Below are 7,960 nucleotides of genomic sequence, written 5' to 3'. Positions count from 1 at the left end.
GTTAGCTTAACTTAGTTAAACATTAGCTTACTGCATGTTAGTGTTTTCTCCAGTGGTGCTCCAGTAGGCTAAGCCTTTGAAATTTCACATAGCAGTCACATACCTTGAAAATGAACTTTATTCGTTTAACAGTTGAATTGAAAACCGAATTGTCTGTATTCTCCTTATTTCATGCAACTGCTCAACAAACTGTTTCAACAATGTTTTCTTCTACCATTCCGCATAAAATTAAAACGTGGAAGCCTCTGCACGGCCGGCGCCATCGACTGGTCTGGCATAAGCACTACAGCACATTTAGCCGAGTTTTTTCTTTACTGGTGTCGTTAAAGGTGTGAAAGCGGTAAGAGAAAATTCACCCGGCAGTTTCGTGTAGACGTAGCCTGAGAGTTGAGGGAAACTGAGATGGATATGATGCCCCCTCATGCCAAGCCAACCCTAAAGAGCAATCTGGTGCCATCTGGGGAACACACACACACACAAACAGCGAACATACACACACACTCACACACACCCCGTACACAAACTGCAAATCCAAAAAAATGTAATCATCCCAACCAAGGGAGTCTGTGTGCAAGTACAGTTTGTGTTGTTTTATGTGTATGTGTGTGAGTGTGTGTGTGTGTGTGTGTGTGTGTGTGTGTGTCTGCATCTGAGTGTGTGTGCGTGCATCTGAGTGTGTGTGTTTGTGTGTGTGTGTTTATGACTGTGGAGTGACTGTCAGGTTCTGGCAGCAGTCAAGGTTACATACACAGACTGGTGGCTCTGAATCGCTGAGGATAAGCCACTCTGTCTTGTTGTTGTGTGTTTGTGTGTGTGTGTGTGTGTGTGTCTGTGTCTGTGCATGCGTGTGTGCAAGCATATGTGTGTGTGTGTGTGTGTGTGTTACTGGCAGAGTTGTTGGTAGTAAATCAGTATGATGCCACCGGTATTGAAACATCATCACTTCAATCAAAAGAGATGATGACCTGAGTTGAACAAGTGTGTGTGTGTGTGTGTGTGTGTGTGTGTGTGTGTGTGTGTGTATTCCAATTTCCCACTCGAGGGAGCAGCAAGAGAGTGATCACATATGACAAGCAAAACATGGCTACTAACACGGATGAATGGACAGTTACAGACAGGAACACAAACTGATAAATGAGAGAGAGAGAGAGACATTCAGATGAACTGATAAATGGAGAGAGAGAGAGACATTCAGATGAACTGATAAATGGAGAGATACATTCAGATGAACTGATGAATGGACAGATAGAGGCATTCAGATTAACTGATAAATTGAGAGAGAGAGACATTCAGATGAACTGATAAATGGACAGATACAGACATTCAGATGAACTGATAAATGGAGAGAGAGAGACATTCAGATGAACTGATAAATTGAGAGATACAGACATTCAGATGAACTGATAAATGGAGAGAGAGAGAGAGACATTCAGATGAACTGATAAATGGAGAGAGAGAGAGAGACATTCAGATGAACTGTTAATATGGAGAGAGAGAGAGAGACATTCAGATGAACTGATAAATGGACAGATAGAAAAAGGAACATGAACAGATGTCCAATTCACTGGATTGAGTGTGTATGTGTGTGTGTGTGTGTAACTGACTTCCTATGTGTGTGTGTGTGTGTGTGTATGTGCGTTTGTGAGTGTGTGTGTGTCTGTGTGTGTGTGTGTGTGTGTGTGTGTGTAACTGACTTCCTATGTGTGTGTGTGTGTGTGTGTATGTGCGTTTGTGTGTGTGTGTGTCTGTGTGTGTGTGTGTGTGTGTGTGTAACTGACTTCCTATATGTGTGTGTGTGTGTGTGTGTGTGTGTGTGTGTGTGAGTGTGTGTGTGTGTGTGTGTGGGCGAGGTGTTAAAATGATTCATGGCTGTCTCTCTTATTATTGTTTAATTTATCCAGTCATGACTGATTCAGATCTCCCTCTCTCTCTCTCTCACACACACACACACACACACAGGTTCCATGCTTTAATTAGGTCTTTCTTTAATGACCTGGTGATTAAGTGTAATTAAGACATTTTCACTGGTAATGCGATTACTACAGATTAATAGATGAAACCAGATTTACTACACAACCCACAGGGGCTTGGGGTGGGGTGTGTGTGTGTGTGTGTGTGTGTGTGTGTGTGTGTGTGTGTGTTCAGTCTAATTGTGGGCCTTGTTCATCCATGACGCCACACTATTCCCCACCACCAGCAAAGAAGAATGCTGCATTCATTCGGAAAAGTTTCTGTGTGTGTGTGTGTGTTAGTTATCCAATATCCAATATCCAGCAGTAGGTGTCTGGAAAATGTGACTTTGCCAAGGACGCTTGGATGGAAGGGTATCCCGTCGAGATTAAACAGAAGTTTCTAAATCCAAAATTAAATAGAAGATTCAACAGAAGATTCTAAATCCAAAATTAATTAGAAGATTCTACAACCAAAACTGAGCAAACAGAAAAGTGATTAAAAGTATTAAGTTTAGGTTAAGAAACATTCATATCAGTGTAGATTAAGAAACGTTCATATCAGTGTAGATTAAGAAGGTTAGATATCAGTGTTGTTAGGTTTTCAGTTCTTAAGGACCCAATCGCAGACAGCTCAGATCAGTGATAACTTTTCTTTTAATGAGAAAGACACAGGTATTAATTCCTCATGGAACACAAATTGCAGTCTTCAAACTCAAGAGGCAGGCAAAAAGGCAAATGCCAAATCCAGGGCAAAAATAATCCAAGGCAGAGTTCAAAACATAGGTCCAGAACAGGCAGGCTTCAAGAAGTAAGAACAAAAACTTGCAGAATTCACAAATAGGTCCAGAACAGGTAGGCTTCAAAAATACTTACAGTGACATTGACTCAGCACAGGAAGCAAGCTGGCACGATCTAGCACAGACTCAGAAGCGCATGGCAAACTCAAACAAAACCACATGGGTACATCACATGACAGTTCAAGGTAAACAAAAGCACATGTCAGGAAAAACAAGAACTTAGGCCAGAGCAGCATCACTAACAAGTGTAGATTAAGAAGGTTAGATATTAGTGTAGATTTGTAGATTAAGAAGGTTAGATATTAGTGTAGATTAAGAAGTTTACATATCAGTGTAGATTAAGGTTACATATCAGTGTAGATTAAGAAGTTTACATATCAGTGTAGATTAAGGTTACATATCAGTGTAGATTAAGTTTACATATCAGTGTAGATTAAGAAACGTTCATATCAGTGTAGATTAAGAAGTTTACATATCAGTGTAGATTAGGAAACATTCATATCAGTGTAGATTAAGAAGTTTACATATCAGTGTAGATTAAGAAGGTTAGATATCAGTGTAGATTAAGAAATGTTCATATCAGTGTAGATTAAGAAGTTTACATATCAGTGTAGATTAAGAAGTTTACATATCAGTGTAGATTAAGAAACGTTCATATCAGTGTAGATTAAGAAGTTTACATATCAGTGTAGATTAAGAAACGTTCATACAGTATCAGTGTAGATTAAGAAGTTAACATATCAGTGTAGATTAAGAAGATTAGATATCAGTGTAGATTAAGAAGTTTACATATCAGTGTAGATTAAGAAGGTTAGATATCAGTGTAGATTAAGAAGTTTACATATCAGTGTAGATTAAGAAGGTTAGATATCAGTGTAGATTAAGAAGGTTAGATATCAGTGTAGATTAAGTTTACATATCAGTGTAGATTAAGAAACATTCAAATCAGTGTAGATTAAGAAGTTTACATATCAGTGTAGATTAAGAAACATTCATATCAGTGTAGATTAAGAAAAGTTCATATCAGTGTAGATTAAGAAGGTTAGATATCAGTGTAGATTAAGAAGTTTACATATCAGTGTAGATTAAGAAACATTCATATCAGTGTAGATTAAGAAACGTTCATATCAGTGTAGATTAAGAAGGTTAGATATCAGTGTAGATTAAGAAGGTTAGATATCAGTGTAGATTAAGTTTACATATCAGTGTAGATTAAGAAACGTTCATATCAGTGTAGATTAAGTTCTTCTCTATCCTGTTGTCATCCTGTAGACTGTGTGTGTATGTGTGTGTGTATGTGTGTGTGTGTGTGTGTGTGTGTGTATGTGTGTGTGTGTGTGTGTGTGTGTATGTGTGTGTGCGTGTGTGTGTGTGTGTGTGTTCTCTGTCCTGGTGTCATTCCGTAGTCTCTACTCACAAACATTATTTGATGATATTTTTTAACCTATAAGTTATCGGCTTTGCACCCCCTCCACACACACATTCTCTCTCACACACACACACACAAACACAGCCTGTCTGTCTGTGTTCTAAGAGGATTATAGGGTGTGAATTAATTAATGTCCTTTTGCTGTAAGTTCATTTCATTACACAAATTCCCAGATCAGCTCTGCGGTGTGTGTGTATATGTGTGTGTGTGTATGTGTGTGTGTGTGTGTGTGTGTTTGTGTGTGTGTGTATGTGTGTTTGTGTGCATGTTTGTGTCAGGTCAGGGCCGGTCCTAAGCCATTCTGGGCCGGGGAACAAAATCCTCAAAATCGTCTGCTGTCCAAATGTTAAGCCAAGAACCGTATACCTTCTTTAATATGATTAATAATAATAATAATAATAATAATAATAATAATAATAATAATATACCTTCCTGTTAAATAATGAAAATATTACTTAATCAACAAAATATTATTGCATAAAGTATTAACAATAATGTATAAACAAATAGGCTTATTTACTATGAACAAACCATTTATAACTTTGTGTACAAATGCTTTACTAATGATAAACAAACCATTTACTAATAGTTTACAAATACTTAACAAATGATGAATGGTGTGTATTTATTATAAAGTGTTACTAATGCACTTAATGCAGGATCAGCACAGAGGCACAGGGCCCCCCTCCAGAACCGGCCCTGGATACAGTGTAAAAGTGACTGCCAGTGTGTGTGTGTGTGTGTGATATGGAGCAGAAGTCACTGCCTGTGTGTGTGTGTGTGTGTGTGTGTGTGTGTGTGTGTGATATGGAGCAGAAGTCACTGCCTGTGTGTGTGTGTGTGTGTGATATGGTGCAGAAGTCAATGCCAGTGTGTGTGTGTGTATCACCTGCATTAATACCATTGTTAATATATGTGTTAATACCAGTGTTAATATATGTGTTATTACCAGTGTTAATATATGTGTTAATATATGTGTTAATACCAGTGTTAATATATGTGTTAATACCAGTGTTAAAGGAACCATATGTAAGATTGTGGCCAAAACTGGTACTGCAATCACTTTCAAATTACTGTAGAGCGGTGTATCCCCTCCCCCTCCCCCTGACTCGAGGTTGCCAACCCGGATGCCAAAACACTACTGACTTTGTGTTTAGTGGATAGGTGGAGGGTGGCGCATCAGGCCAAAACACAACATGACATGACAAAACACAACATCAACATCAGTTGAGGGCTGCAACTTCACTTTTTAAATGACAATATCCTGGCCGGACTACTGTTGTCAGTGATATAAGTATTTGAAATGAACATGATTTCTTAATGTTTAGTGACATATCAGGGCCATTTTATGATTAATTGAAATACATTTCTTACATACAGTTCCTTTAATATATGTGTTAATACCAGTGTTAATATATGTGTTACATTGTTGCAGAAAACATTTATCTGTTGTTATAACAGTGTTACTAAATGTGTTAATAAGAACCTGTGTGTGTGTGTGTGTGTGTGTGTGCTTGACAGACACATGTTGAATGTGACGTGGGAGTACACAGACTTCTCCTTCAACAGCGATGGCTACCTGGTCAACCCCTCCATGATCGTCATAACCCTTGACCGCGAGAGACAGTGGGACAAGGTCAGACACATACACACACACACATATACACACGCACACACACACACACACAAATTCTCAGAAAAATATTGACATGGAATAACCCAAATGCCAGGATGGCACAGGTTTTTATGACACAGAACAGCGGGCAAGGGTGGCACCAATCTGAACACACATTTTAAGGCACAAATCACTCTCACTCAGCCAGCTGACATTACTAAATATGGTGTGCCATCGCCATGGAGATGGAGCGCAGGCATTAGAGCTAACAACTGACTAACACTGACATTACTAAATATGGTGTGCCCTGCCATTAGAGTCAATTACTAACTAACACTGACATTACTAAATATGGTGTGCCCTGCCATTAGAGCTAACAACTGACTAACACTGACATCACTAAATATGGTGTGCCCTGCCATTAGAGTCAATTACTAACTAACACTGACATCACTAAATATGGTGTGCCCTGCCATTAGAGCTAACAACTGACTAACACTGACATCACTAAATATGGTGTGCCCTGCCATTAGAGCTAACAACTGACTAACACTGACATCACTAAATATGGTGTGCCCTGCCATTAGAGCTACTAACTAGCTAACTAACTAACACACTTCTAAACAAAACAACATTCTGTGCGGACTCGCTCTACTTTCTGGTCTTGTTACGTCACTCAGAGAACAACTCTACTTTCTGGTCCTGTTACATCATCAGAGAACAACTCTACTTTCTGGTCCTGTTACGTCATCAGAGAACAACTCTACTTTCTGGTCCTGTTACATCACTCAGAGAACAACCCCACAGGACTCGGTTGGCACGTTTCATTACATTACATTACATTACATTTGGCTGACGCATTTTTAACCAAAGCGACTAACAACATGGTAACAGTTAAGTTATAAAGCAATTCTCTCAACAATTTTAGGACAATTTAAAAACGGTAGAGTACAGTAAGAATAAGTGCATCAGTGTGTGTCAGTTCAAGACGGCTGGTAAGTGCTAGGATCAGCAAGACTTGTTGTAAGTGGTGCTATGAGAGGAGATGTTCTCTAAAGAGCTGGGTCTTCAGGAGTTTTTTGAAAATGGAGAGGGATGTCACTGCCCTTGTAGGAACTGGCGGTATGTTCCACCAACGAGGAACAACAGATGAGAAAAGTTTGAATTGGCCTGAGCGTACCGGTGGTAGAGCTAGACGTCGTTCGTCTGAGGAGCACAGCGGTCTAGAGGTAGCGTATGTCTGTATGAGGGCATTCAAGTAGGTGGGAGCAGAACTGGAGACTACTTTGTAGGCAAGGGTTAGAGCCTTGAATTTGATGCGGCCGCCATAGGTAGCCAGTGTAGCTGGATGAGCAGCGGGGTAACGTGCCCTTTTGGGTTGGTTTTAGACCAGGCGCGCCGCCGCGTTCTGGATCACAGGAGGGCGTTGCAGTAGTCGAGTCGTGAGATGACTATTGCCTGAACCAGAAGTTGGGTAGCATCTTGAGTCAAGTAAGTCCTGATTTTCCATATGTTGTAGAGTGCGAAACGGCATGACCGGGCGACTGAGGCAACATGATCTGAGAAGGTTAGTTGGTTGTCGAGAACAACTTCTAGATTTCTTGCAGTCCTGGTAGGTGAAACAGACAGGGAGTCAAATTTGATGTCGTGGTGTATGGTAGGTTTAGCTGGGAGGACCAGCAGTTCAGTCTTTGAGAGGTTCAGCTGGAGGTGGTGTGCCTTCATCCATGTAGCTATGTCTGAGAGGCAATGCTGAGCCGTGCTGAGACCAAGGGGTCATCAGGTGGAAAGGACAGATAGAGCTGTGTGTCGTCTGCATAGCAGTGGTATGAGAAGCCATACGAACGGATATTCTGTCCCAAGGAGGTGGTGTAGATAGCAAAGAGAAGTGGGCCCAGCACTGAGCCCTGGGGGACCCCTGTGGTGAGATGGTGAGGTGCAGATAGCTGACCAAGCCATGATACGTTAAATGAGCGTCCTGTGAGGTAGGATTCAAACCAGGAGAGAGCAGAACCGGAGATTCCCATGTTAGAGATTATAGGGAGAAGGATGCGGTGATTAACCGTGTCAAAGGCAGCCGATAAGTCAAGCAGAATGAGTACTGATGACCGAGCGGTCACCCTGGCTTCTTTTAAGGCTTCTGTTACAGACAGCAGAGCCAAGCCGT

The 7,960-nt window shown here is 40.6% G+C and overlaps 1 pseudogene; it reads left to right on the top strand.

Moving 5' to 3' along the window:
* LOC125287212 overlaps nucleotides 1-7,960 on the top strand; it is a 128,849-nt pseudogene that overhangs the window by 65,181 nt on the left and 55,708 nt on the right.

This window comes from Alosa alosa, chromosome 22 (assembly GCF_017589495.1).
Source record: "Alosa alosa isolate M-15738 ecotype Scorff River chromosome 22, AALO_Geno_1.1, whole genome shotgun sequence".
NCBI classification, from domain to species: Eukaryota; Metazoa; Chordata; class Actinopteri; order Clupeiformes; family Clupeidae; genus Alosa; species Alosa alosa.
This window is presented reverse-complemented; position numbering and strand designations above follow the sequence as displayed.